Source organism: Sceloporus undulatus, chromosome 1 (assembly GCF_019175285.1).
Source record: "Sceloporus undulatus isolate JIND9_A2432 ecotype Alabama chromosome 1, SceUnd_v1.1, whole genome shotgun sequence".
NCBI classification, from domain to species: domain Eukaryota; kingdom Metazoa; phylum Chordata; class Lepidosauria; order Squamata; family Phrynosomatidae; genus Sceloporus; species Sceloporus undulatus.
In genome coordinates this window covers 351,209,673-351,223,603 of record NC_056522.1, presented here as the reverse complement: position 1 = coordinate 351,223,603, position 13,931 = coordinate 351,209,673, and positions in this window count along the sequence as shown.

Genomic DNA, 13,931 nt, shown 5'->3' with positions numbered 1-13,931 from the left:
ATGCTTTATTCTGCTTTTTGGTGTTAGACTTTCTCAATTTCCTAATGGATGCTTGTTGTTGTTTTGCTGTGGGTGTTCTTTGAAGTTATAGATATAGTTGAACTATATTTACAAGTACCTGGTCTCTCGTGTGATAATTCCCTCCATAAAAAACACATACATGAGGGGAGGTTTCACACAAGTAGGCCACTCCTGGCACTGGATAGACTCTAAGGCAGACTTCCTCTACCTCTTGCCTTCCAGATGCTCCAGACTACAATTTCCATAACCTGACAATCATTGGCCTATGCTGCTGTGATGGTAGTCCAAAAGAATGGTAGTCCAAAAGATCTCGCGGGTTGGCAGTCAGGGAGAGTTGGTTTACCCATGTGTCTACATCGCTTGTTTTTCTTTGAACCCAATTATTGTACCATACAGTGTTAACTGAGTTGTGTATACTGACTTCTTTTTAAAAGGGTTGTGTGTAATTATTATCCGATGATATGAAAGTCTGCCTTAAAATGGCCCATGTAAATATGCCAGCCGCTACTAGTTTGTTCATTTTTCCCTTCCTGCTACTCTCTCATGGGAAGACCAAGTAAACAAACAAACAAACAAACAAAAAAGAATTTGTAAGGGCCATGTAAAATGTTTAAAATAAGTCCCACTCATCTTTTAGGGGGAGTTAGCAGTTACAACATCTGGTTTAGTTTAGTTTAGTTTAGAAAAAAGAATAAGGAGAAACATTATACGACATGAATTATGCATATGTAAAGAAAATGGATAGGGAGAAATTTCAGCCTGAGATCAACCAGTGAAGTTGGCAGGGTAGATAAAAGGATAAGTTTCTACAGTCAGTGTGCACGTTATACTATGGAACCACTGCCACGAGATGCTTTGATGGCTGCCAAATTGGGTGAACTTTCAAAGCAGACATGAATGATCCTGAGCCAATCGGCCAAGGAGAAGCCAAGATGACTAAACAAGGATGTCCATACTTGGGACATATCATGAGATGAGATGACTTACTGGAATGCTTGTAACAGCAAACATTAATAAAAAGAAGACCAAAATCCACAGTGGTTGATTCAGTCAAGGAAGCCACAGTCCTAAGTTTCAAGTCCTGAGCAGGGCAGTTGTGAGCAGGGCTCGTGAGATCTCTCATTCATAGGGTCCCACCATATGTCAAAGTTAACTTGATACAAAAACAACAACAAAGACCAATTAATGGGGAGTATCAAAGTTAGTAGTTAGGGTGACTATCTAATACACCCTGGAGAGGCAGGATGCCAGTGTATAAACTGGTGAACACAAACTCATGACCTGCTTCTGGCTGGCCTCTTCCAAAAACAAAATGCTGGACTTGATGGGACTTTGGTTCTGATTCAGTGTGGCTGTTCTTATGTTCTGCCATGTTGGTGTGAGCCCAGCAAGTTACTGGGATGGTAGTGTCTGTATCACAAACCTTCCTCCATTCCCTTCCTCCTTGATTGTCTTGTTAGGCCAAACAAGATATCACATTATTAATGTTTTCAGGCCTTGGTGTGCCTTAAAAGAAATAGCTAGTGCAGTGAGCCAAGGAGAGCCCAGCATGGTGTAGTAGTCTGCAAATTACACCACTGTGAATGGAGACCAGAGTTCAAATCCCCCTTGGTCCCTGCAAAGCCCACTGGGTAACTTGGACAAGTCCATTCTCTTAGTCTAAGGAAGGCAATCTTGCCAAGAAAACCCGCTTGGATAGGTTTGCTGAAGGGTTGTCATAAGTCCAGAAATGGACTTGGGCCCACAACAATGACAACAAGTGACACAAGAAGACAGGTCACCAACTTTGGTCTGTGTTGGGTTGTAACCTAAGAACAGGTAAGGGGCAGTCTGGTCCCCACCAACTGTCAGCATTACTTCAAATGTTTGGGGAAATAGCTTTGCAAGAATCTGGAAACTTTGGACGTTTCACCCAGGTATGAATACTAACTGGGGAGGTTCCAGGTTTTGGGTGAATTAGATGTTTTATTTAGAAAAATGCAGAGTGTAATAACACACACATTATGCAATTCAAACAGCTAGAGCATACAACCGCTAACCCAAATAGTAATGGAATTAGGAAGCAGAGATTTTAGGGGTTGCAGTGGGTTATAATTACCTGTCTGATGAGAAGACCATGGAAAGCTGGAGTGGCTCAGTTGGGAGGTCTGAGGTGGGTATGTATGCCAGCTGTGTGTGTGTAGAGGGTGGTGTTTGAAACCCTATTTATGCCTTAAACTAACCTCAAGTGATGTGCTATCGGCAGAAACAAAGGCTGATGTCTTTTCTAGGAATTGACAATGGGATTCTGGACTAGTAGATGGCTCTTAATATGACAAAAATAGTGATTGGATTGGAATTCCCTGGATGGAGGACAGGGAAGTTTGGCTGGGGCACACAACAGGGGAGTAGGCGAGAGATTGGTTTATTGCTCTGGGTGCAAAGAAAGCCTTGTTTCAAGTTTCAAGAGAAATGCAGATGCAGGACAGGGGGAAGGAGCTTTTAGATCTGATGGTTTTGAAGATCAATCAGTCCTTCAAAAATATCTCCATTACACTCCGCCCTTGCTTACACAGGAGATCCGTTCCTGACTCTCCTGCGTAAAGCACCGTGCATGCTCAAGCCCCATTTAACTGAATGGGCTTGTGCGTACGGAGGTGCGGTGGAAAAGCAGGCCATGGGCGCGCACCCATTAGTCACAATGGGATACGTCGCACCTTGCGCCCCTGCTCCCGTACAGCTTTCAACATATGATGTAAGAGCACTGTATATGACAGGGTAGGCAACCTTTTTGACCAGGGTCCAGGTTGCTGTCCCTCAGACAACTCGGGGACCGAGCCAAAAAAACAATAATAAATTTTTTAAAAAAATTAAAAATAATTAAACCAGGACAAATGTAGGACAAAAATTTAAATGGAGGCAGTTTTTTTAAATTAAAAAAATGGAGGACACGCAAAAAATCTGCTGATTTTTTTTAAAAAATGTTAATATAAATGCATGTTTCTGAGGCTTCTATAGACAATTGCCCCCCTTGCTCCCCCTTGCCCACCACTCACCCCCGCTTGCTCCTCCTTGCCCCCTGCTGCCCCCGCTTGCCCTTGCTCCTCCTTGCCCCCTGCCTGCGCCGCTTGCCCTGCGCGCAAAGGTCCCGCGTGCTTGCACTGGAGGCCAAGGCCCCGCAGCAATTGCGGCCAGGGCTGGGCTGGGGCCGGTCCCTAGTCCTCGGCGGGCCGCATGCGGCCTGCGGGCCATAGGTTGCCAACCCCTGGTATATGATAGGAAAATATGAGGAGCCCAAAATTACCGTGCGGAGTATGCAGGGTGCTTAACGGTGGAGGTAGAAATATACAAAGCATTCTACCACAAATATTTTTTTTTCCTCAAGGATACTCTGTCAGAGAATGTAGATTTTATTGATCTTATTGATTTAGATGTGTTAGTCCGGTCCTTATAGCCAGATGATGCAGTAAAGTTGTGTCAGCATTATATCTCCCTTGGAGCTGGTGACATTGATTTGGAAAACTACTCAGATTCACTGTAGTTTAGTAGATAGAATGCTGGACTGGGATTTGGGGGATTGTGATTCAAGTCTCCACTGTGCCTTGAACCCTCCAGGTCCCGTCACTCTCTCTCTCTCGTTGTCCTACCTCACACAAGGTTACCATGTTTGATCCTTGATCTCACTGGAGAAAGGTGAGAGAAATATATGTAACTAATAAGATATATAATTGCAAATATAGATCAGTTCAAGAGAATTCTTCCCATGCAGAAGTAATTTCAAGAGCAACCATATAGCTGCTGTGACATTTTTACTGGACCTAATTTTAAAATGTCAAGAAGAGAGATAGGTGGGTCATAAAATCAGTAAGCACGGGGATCTGTAAAAAGTCTTGCTTTCTAACCATGGCAACTTAAAAGTACCAATAATACTACATGGGATGATCCCATTATATTCACATGAATGTTTCATAAATAAATATTTTAAATATTTAGCATAACCCATGAAGTATACAGATGCAAACGAGGTTGTCATAGACAGTTTTTGCCAGAAAGGCCTGAACAGATGTAAATGCAAGCCTGAGAAACAGGCCACTGGAGACCCATAGCAGACCTCCTTTGCTCTTATATAGGAAAAGTTATGTGTGGCATGCATGTAACACATGCACTTTTTAGAATTAAAATTATATAATCATAAAATCATAGAGTTGGAGAGACTGCAAGGGCCATCCAGTCCAACCTCCTGCCATGCAGAAAATCGCAATCAAAGCATCCCTGACAGATGGCCACCAGCCTCTGTTTAAAGACCTCCAAGGAAGAAGACTCCACTACACTCTGAGGGAGTTTGGTCCACTGTCGAACAGCCCTTACTGTCGGAGGTTCCTCCTAATGTTGAGCTGGAATATCTCTCCTGTAGCTTGCATCCATTGCTCCGGTCCTAGTCTCTGGAGCAGCAGAAAACAAGCTTGCTCCATCCTCCATATGACATCCCTTCAAGTTTAAAACAGGGCTATCATATCACCTCTTAACCTTCTCTTCTCCAGGCTAAAACATCCCCAGCTCTTAAGTCGTTCCTCATAGGACATGTTTTGGTCGCCCTCCTTTGGACATGCTCCAGTTTCTTAATGTCCTTTTTGAAATATTGTGCCCAGAACTGGACACAGTATTCCAGGTGGGGCCTGACAAAGCAGAATGCAATGGCATATTACTTCCTTGCCTTCTAGACACTATACTTCTATTGATGCAGTCTAAAATCGTCATTGGTCTTGTTACTCGCCCCATCGCACTGTTTGACTCTTGTTCACATTTGTGGTCTACTGGGACTCCCAGATCCCTTTCACATATAGTTTCATTCAGCCCGGCGTCTCCCCTCCATATCTGTGCATTTCTTGTCTGCCCTACGGCAGATTACCTTACATTTCTCCGTGTTTGACATTCATTTTGTTAGCTTGGCCCAGCTTTCTAATCTATTAAGGTCATTCTGAAGTTTGATCCTGTCCTTCTGGAGTCTAGCTACCTCCGCTAATTGGTTTTGTCTGCAAATTTGATAAGTATACCCCTAATTCTGTCATCCAAGTCATTGATAAAGATGTTGAATAGCATTGGGCCCAGGGTGGTCACTTCTCTCCAGGATGAAAAGGAGCCATTGTTGAGCACCCTTTCGGTTCGGCCAGTCAGCCAATTACAAATCCATGTAACAGTTACGTTGTCTAGTCCACATTTTACAAGCTTGTTTGCAAGAATGTCATGGGAAACCTTGTCAAAGGCCTTACTGAAATCAAGATAAACTATATCCACAGCATTCCCTTCATCTACCAAGCTGGTAATTTTATCAAAGAAAGAGATTAGGTTTGTCTGGCATGACTTGTTTCTCTGAAACCCATGTTGACTTTTTGTGATTATGGCATTGCCTTCTAGATGTTCACAGACTCTCTGTTTAATGATCTGCTCCAGAATCTTTCCTAGTATTGATGTCAGACTGACTGGACGATAATTGTTGGGATCCTCTTTTCCCCCCTTTTTAAAGATGGGGACAACGTTTGCCCTCCTCCAGTCTGCTGGGACTTCTCCTGTTCTCCAGGAGTTCTCAAAGATTATTGCCAATGGCTCCGATATTACATTTGCCAGTTCTTTTAATACTCTTGGATGTAGTTCATCTGGTCCTGGAGACTTAAATTCATTTAGATTAACAAGGTATTCCTCTACTATCTCTTTACTTATTCTGTGCTGAAATTCCCCTATTCTGTCCTCTCCTCCATTATCCTCAGGTTGAGCACCCTTTGCCTTTTCTGAGAAGACTGAGGCAAAGAAGGTGTTTAGTAATTCTACCTTTTCTCTGTCCCCTGTTAGCATTTTGCCATCTTCTCCATGCAGTGGCCCTACCATTTCCTTCTTCTTCCTTTTGCTGTGGACATATCCAAAAAAGCCCCTTTTATTTTTTTAACCTCTCTAGCAAGCCTGAGTTCATTCTGCGCTTTAGCTTTTCTGATTTTATCCCTACATATGCTTGCTATTTGTTTGAATTCCTCTTTGTTGATTTCCCCCTTTTTCTATTTCTTATACATGTTCCATTTAAAACTTAGCTCGGTTGAAAGTTCCTTAGTCATCCATCCTGGTTTCTTGAGACATCTCCCATTTTTTCTTCCTCATTGGAACTGTTTGAAATTGTGCCTTTAATATCTCCCCCTTGAGAAACTCCCATCCTTCTTGCACTCCCTTCTCTTTTAGTATTCCTGACCATGGGATCACCCCCAGTATTTCTATAAGTTTACTAAAATCAGCTTTTCTAAAGTCTAGAAGACGTGTCTGACTATACCTGGCTTCTCCCTTCCACTGTATCACAAACTCCAGAGTACATGGTTACTTCCACCTAAGGATCCTACCACTTGCACTCCATTAACTAGGTCATCCCTGTTGGTTAGGATCAGATCCAAAATAGCTGCCCCCTTTGTTGCCTCTTCCACCTTTTGGACCATGAAATTGTCTTCCAGGCAAGTGAGGAATTTGCTAGGCCTTGAGGATTTTGCTGAGTTTGACTTCCAACAAATATCAGGATAGTTGAAGTCGCCCATCACTGCTACATCTCTCCTTTCTGAGTGTGTGGTTATCTGTTCTAGAAAGACATCATCCTATTCCTCAGTCTGACTTGGGGGTCTGTAGTAGACTCCCACAATGACATCTCTGTTGTTTCCCTCCCCTTTAATTTTTATCCAGATGCTCTCCCCCGGCTTCCACGATTGATGTCCTGGATCTCTTCACTGGTGTAAATATCTCTGACATATAGTGCTATTCCTCCTCCTTTCCTGTTTGGCCTATTTCTCTTAAAAAGGTTATACCCCTCTATTTCCACATTCCAATCATGAGACTCATCCCACCAGGTTTCAGTGAGGCATATTTGCTTTGATGTACTAGGAGTTCGAGTTCATCTTGCTTATTTCCCATGCTCTGTGCATTAGTGTAGAGACAACTAAGACCATGTGTCCCTTTGACTTGCTGCCTGTGCAAGTTTTTTTGCCTTCCAATTTTGGGTCCTTGCACTGTTTGTTTTGTTCCCTCTATGACAGTTTGCCTATTTTCTCCAGCCTTTTTGCCTTCCATAATACTGTCTCCCTCCCCCATGAAACTCAGTTTAAAGTCCTCCTGATCAAATTTTTGAGAGTGTTGGGAAAGGTGATTTTGCCAACTGGCATGAGATGCAACCCATCCCTTGGCAGAAGTCCCTCCTCATGGAATCTCAGACTATGATCCAAAAATCCAAACCGTTCTTGGCGGCACCATCTGCAGAGCCAGTTATTCACCTCTACTATTTTCCTCTCCCTTCTGGGACCATGCCCTTCGATTGGGAGAAGAGATGAGATGACAACCTGTGTATCCATCTCTTTCAACATCCTACCCAAAGCCTCATAATCCCTTATGATATTCTGAAGGCTGTGCCTTGCAGTATCATTGGTTCCCACATGAACCAAAAGAAAGGGGTGACGGTCAGTAGGCTTGACAACTCTTGTCAGCCTCTGTGTCACATCACGGATCTTTGTCCCAGGGAGACAGCACACCTCCCGAGACATCTTGTCAGGCCCACAAACCACTGGTTCAGTGCTTCTCAACAAGGAGTCCCCCATGACCACCACACATCTCCTCCGAGGCTTAGCAGCAGCTGTTCCCTTTGTTGGTACTCTCAGGGTCCCCTGCTCTGTCCTCGGTCTGTCCCTGCTGCTGTTCCTCATCATCCTTGATAATAGAGAGAGATTCTTTTTTTTATTTGTTTTTATCTTTTTCACATGTACAATATTATATACAAATTAACATCACCAATTCATTTCTTATAAACTGTACATACATACATCTCCCGATGAACTTCCGTTCTAACTTCTATTCCCTTCTTCCTAATCTCCTTCCCTTTCGTTTACACAAATAACAAAATATTAACCATTATCCATTTATGTTTTCCTCTCATATGTTCTTACATTTTTCCCCCACCTAAATTATTCAAATACATTGTTAAGGGTTGCCATTCTCTTTCCCAATAGTCTGTTGATTTTTTTTTCTATTCCACACCGTTATTTTATCCAATTCTCTCACTTCCACTATTTTTTCCAACCATTCCTCTGATAATAGAGAGAGATTCAAATCGATTCTGCAGCTGCTAGCTCACAGAAAATTCCCTGGTTTCCCTACTTCTGTGTGTGACATTCCTCCAACTATCTACTTCTGTTGTATGTGAAGTGGCCTCCTCCTCCTCTCCCAGCAACTTCCTCTGTGTCTTTCCCGTCCAAGATCCTTTGGTCTGTTCTATCAAGGGAAACCTCTTGCTCCCTATGATGCTGAAGTGTAGCTACCTGGGCCTCCAGCTTCTGTACTTTCCTTTCTAAGGGGCCATTCAGACTACAGAAAAAAACAGGTTTGAAATCGATTCTTCCATGTGAAGTTCATATTGAGCCCGATTCTGTCACAATCCATGTCGGGGATTGCACAAGGAAATGCCCCTTACCCGGGGTATCCAGATTCAGGCTAAAATCCGTCTTTTCTCAAAAGACTCGGGTTGTGCCAAATTTGAACTTGCCCTCGATCATGATCGGGGCAAATTAAGGAGGGATTAGGGTCAGGGGGCGGACAGAGGTTAGAGCATTCCCTCCCCTCATCCGAGGGGAGGGGGGAGGAGGAGGAGGGGGGAGGAGGAAAGAGCCGAAAAAAGGGGAATCTGGATGCAAAGATTCTGGACAGGAAGAAAGGGGGAAATCAGGGGTGACTTTTGAGCTGAAGAGGGCTGTCAGAGAGAGGTGGGGGTGGAGAAAGTGATGGAGGAGGAGGAGGAAGAGGAGGAGGAGGAGAAAGGGGCCGTGGGAGGAAGGGAGCCATGGAGGGGATCCTAAAACGGAGCAGAAGGAGGAGGAGGATGAAGGAGCTGGGGGAAAGGGTCAATGGACATCCCCGAGGAAGGAGAGGGTCTGAAGGAAGGAGGAGGAGGAGGAGGAGGAGATTTTCCAAGGGGAATTGGGTTTTACTGGCATTTCTGAGGTGAGGAATTTATTATTATTATTATTATTATTATTATCATCATCATCATTATTATTTCATGTGTAAGAGGCATTCTGGGGAGCAAGGAGTGGGGGATGCATTAGCTTGCATGGGATTGAAGATGGAGACAGGGGCAGATCTGACCCAAATGCCCACATATACGCACAACACACAAAAAAGAGGTTTTAAAAAAATTGACACCAGGGCATTTTGTGCATGGCTCTTTAAAAAAAAGGAGGGGGGAGGACACCTCCGATGCCCCTGCAAAAACGTCACCATAACGATTGCTTGATTGACAGCAGGCACCTTCACAGCAAGCACAGAATGCATTCGATTTAAAATGCCCCTCTTTTTGTAGTGGGCACTTGCTAACGGAGAGATTCGGGGGAGGGGCATCCCAATCAGCCCAGTTCCTTCCAGATTTTTGATGTCAGCAATCGTTATGGTGACGTTTTTGCAGGGGCATCGGAGGTGTCCTCCCCCCTCCTTTTTTTTAAAGAGCCATGCACAAAATGCCCTGGTGTCAATTTTTTTAAAACCTCTTTTTTGTGGCGGAAGGTTTTTCGGGTTACGAAATTAGCCGCGGAACGAATTAATTTCGTAACCCGAGGTACCACTGTAGCCAAGAAGGCTACCAACTTGCACTTAGTGCAGGTGAAGTTCCCCACATCTGTAGGCAAGAAGACAAACATCCCACAAGTGCTGCAGGTGACTGCAGCAGGTCCCTCGGTGTCCATACTGAGAAGTCTTAAGGAGGCACTGAACAAGATTGTGGGATTCCCCTGTTAAACACCAGTGTAAAGAACCCCTGTGGGCCTAGCCTTTGTCTCCCAACTCTGTTAGCGAGCTCAATCAACTGGGGCTATAGTTATGTACAGAGCTCCTGGCTACTAGCTCCTTCCAGAGGCAAGTCTCTCACTCACTTCCTCTGAGCAAGTCCCCACAAGCCCCTTAAGGGAGTAGTGAAAAGTAAAGTGTAAAATTGAAGGAGATGTCCTCTAACACTGTGCCCAGGTGACTTTCTTCTCTGTACTGCAAACTCTCCTTGACTATAAAAATAAAAATGAATGTGAAAAGAAAAAATCTCTGGAAGTCCTCTACCAGCAGTTCTGTAGAATCATAGAATCATAGATTTGGAAGAGACCGCAAGGGCCATCCAGTCCAACTCCCTGCCATGCAGGAAATCCAAATCAAAGCATCCCCGACAGATGGCCATCCAGAATGAGTCTTCTAGCTCCTCCTCCTCCCAGTGACTAAAAGAAATGGCTCACCCTTTAAAATGTTAAGCTCTTTCCCAAGCAAAGTAGACACAGAAAAACCAGGGTCCTCTTTTGCAAGGATGTTCCAGAATTCCTATACCAACAGAGTCTTCTAGCTCCTCCTCCTCCCAATGACCAAAAGAAATGGCTCCCACTTTTATTTTAATTATTTTATCAGAATCCGGTTGGGGCCTTACATCTTCAGATTCCTGCGGGAATTAGAATTGTGCAGTTGCATGATTTCCATATCTAGTAGAGGGCTGTTGTTACATTACTATGCAGCAGAGCTGGCAAGTACCTGATGTGCATCAGTAGTTTGAGTGTTGTTGGACTATGATTCTGGAGATCAGGGTTTGAATCCCGTCTCAGCTACAGAAACTCACTGGGTGACCTTGGGCAAGTCATGCTCTCAACCTCAGAGGATGGCAATGGCAAATCAGCTCTAAAGAAATTTGCCAAGGAAACCCCATGATATGAACACCACTTTAGGGTTGCCATAAATCAAAAATAGGCCAAAGCACACTGCAGAAATAATCCAGTCTGAGACCTTTTAAACTGTCCTGACTCAGTGCTAAGTAATCTTTGGGACTGTAGCTTATTGTGCCACCAAAGCTCTCTGATAGAGAAGGCCTAATGTCTCACAAAACTACAGTTCCCAGAATTCCCTAGCACTGACCCATGGCAGTTAAAGTAGTCTTGAAACCATATTAATGCCTCAAGTGATGTGCTATCTGACCAGATAACAATGTGTTTTTGCCCATGACTTGAAGGCACACAACAACAACATGCAATGTGCATTCATGCACATTGGGCATCAGTGTACATTTCACAGAATCATAGAGTAGAATCATAGAAACATATGAACTTTACACTGATGCGCATTCTGCAATGATGCACATTATCCACACAGGCAAATTGGTCCTGATGCAGATGGTGCACTCTTATTGGTATTGTGTTATGCTTTGTAGCAATTCATAGTGTGGTTTCTTAGCACTTTTACTATATAGCTAGTTTTACATAATGTAATGCAATATAACAGGTCATGTAGGATCCCAGTGTTGGTTTCTAAAATACTGTTTACTCCATGGTATTGAGAATTCCTAGTCTTCTCTCTGATCAGTAACCAGAGGTAAGAATGTAAAAATAAATTAAAATAGTAGTTAAAATTAGAAGTGTGTCAGATTCTTTCTTATGGAAGTCTTGCAAATAATTTATTCTGTTTTGTTCAGACCTTACCTGAAATATTGTGCCTAGTTCTGGGTACCACAATTTAACAGGGATATTGACAAGCTGGAGCATGTCCCGAGGAGGAAGGTCTGGAAACCATGCCCTGTGAGGACTGTCTTAGGGAGCTGGGTACATTTATCCTGGAGAAGAGAAGGTTAAAGGGTGACATGATAGCCATGTTTAAATATTTGAAAGGATGTCATATTTGAGATGGGGAAAGTTGGTTTTCTGCTGCTCCAGAGACTAGGACATGGAGTAATGGATTCAAACTATGAAAAACAGATTCCTCCTAAACATTAGGAAGAACTTGTGTTTCTGAGTGGCTAAGAAACACATAATTCACAATCGGATAGGAATGTTTTGTCTCTATATCCTAACAGCATCCCCCCCCAATCTGATATCTTTCAGATATATTTGGCTATCCACTCTCATCATGATGATGCTTTCAAGAGTCCATGTTGCAACACACACAAAAAGATGAGATGAAAGGCTGTGTTGCTTTGTGATGTCTTTCATCTAGAAAGCAATTGTAGAAGTTAGCTCCCATTGTTGGTAGTGACTGGAGGAGTATTCTTTTATTCCCTGTGACTGGTACTGTGTTTTATTGTGCTAGTTAACAATATTTCTCCTGATTATTATTATCTTCAAACACACTGCCTACTCTCTACTCTGTGTTATTATTATCTTCAAACACAGTTCCTCCACAATGCCCCCTTTCTGTGTGTGTGTGTGTGTGTGTGTGTGTAACATTTGCAGTGTGCTCAGATATACTCCTTTCTAATTGTCCTTGGAAATTCAATATGGAAGCCAGAACATGGCCTCTGTACATACCAGCATGTAGGCTGAACTGATAAGTACTGGGCTAACCTGCCACACTCCCACAAATATATCTCTAAAATACATTTTCATGTTAATGACTCCATCAGTGATCACAATGGAGAAAATGAGGGCTGTTAGGCACAAGGTTTCCCTATACACAGGCAATAGTACAGAGCTAACTGAAAGGAACATTCATAGCAATCTCAAGTCATTATGCTTAATGGAACTAACCTTCTTTTGGGAAGGAATTGTATTACAGTGGTGGGAGGGGACAAGAGACATATTATGTGGTAAAAAACCTCCAAGGAAGAGCAAGGCTCTAGATGCTGAGAAGCCAATCAAAGGGTTTGGGGTACTGTGTATGCTTTGATACTGAACACAGAATTGCTACTGGCATAAATCATGGAAAGGAAAGCAGTAAAAGGACCAAATATAATGCACCCAAGTCATATAATCTATTCAAATGCTAAAGTAAATGAGTATTTATCCAATTAACCCTTGCCTTCAGTGACAGGACTTGTTGGGATGATGATATCATCTGCTGCCACTCAGGCTTCCCTGTTTCCTAAGGCTTTAAATTAAAATCCTCACACTAGCCAGAGGAAGGGAAACCATACCCAGAAACCATAGCTTGTCTCTCTTCTAATGCAAAGCATTTGGGGTAGTCTGATCTTGAATGGGCACTTAAGATCTATTAAGTTTGCAAAAGACATTCACTGAGTCTTTTGCAAGTCTGCAAAGCAAACTTCTAGAACTGCTTTGCTGAAACAGATCAACATACTCTATTTGGAGGCATAGCTATGGGGACTGACACCAGTGCCTCCATTTCTTATTCTGATGCAGCTGACAGCAAATAAAAATTCCCTGTAAAAGTTGTGATCTGGAATAATATAGCTTGTATAACTCAAGCTGTCTCTGGCTTCCTGGAGCAATTCTGAGTGGCAAGGTGCCCCGTGCTAGTGGTAGCGCTGCACTCATATGCAAGCTTCTCATACCATAATGCTGACAATAGGAAAATATTATTGGGAAGAGAGTAGGCTGTTGAACCCTCTGTCCCCATGGAATAGAAGCATCTACCAACCATCCCAGCTCCATTTCCCAGTTGTGGAAAATGTAAAGTAATGGATGGCACATTAGAGATGCTGTATTTATGACCCTGGCTTTATATATAGAAGCTAGGATGCAAGAGGAAGGTTGCCCAGACCCACTCCCTCCTTCAACCCTGAATGGAGCCAGAATCTTCTGTAATTGGAGCTCAGCCTTCAGAGGTCTATATTTCTAGGTATATTCTCTTGGTTGAAAGTTAACATGGAGAACGTGTTTATCATGTGATGCTGATTTGGATCCCATAATGGGGGAAATGTGGGATATACATTAATTGTTTAAATGTAAAATGATTCTAATATGATGTATACACACAAAATGTAGTGGTAAGGCGATGGTGGAAAGGGTGCTTTGCCCTGCAAATAAGAATTCTGCGCCACATAAAATTTTCTTTCATTCTCCAAATAATAGCTTTAAGAGTAACTATTAAAGACTCCAAATCCTAGTTCACAAATAGCTTCAGCCCCTGGAGTGGATTCATGTCCTTACTGATATGGAAGCCACTATCTC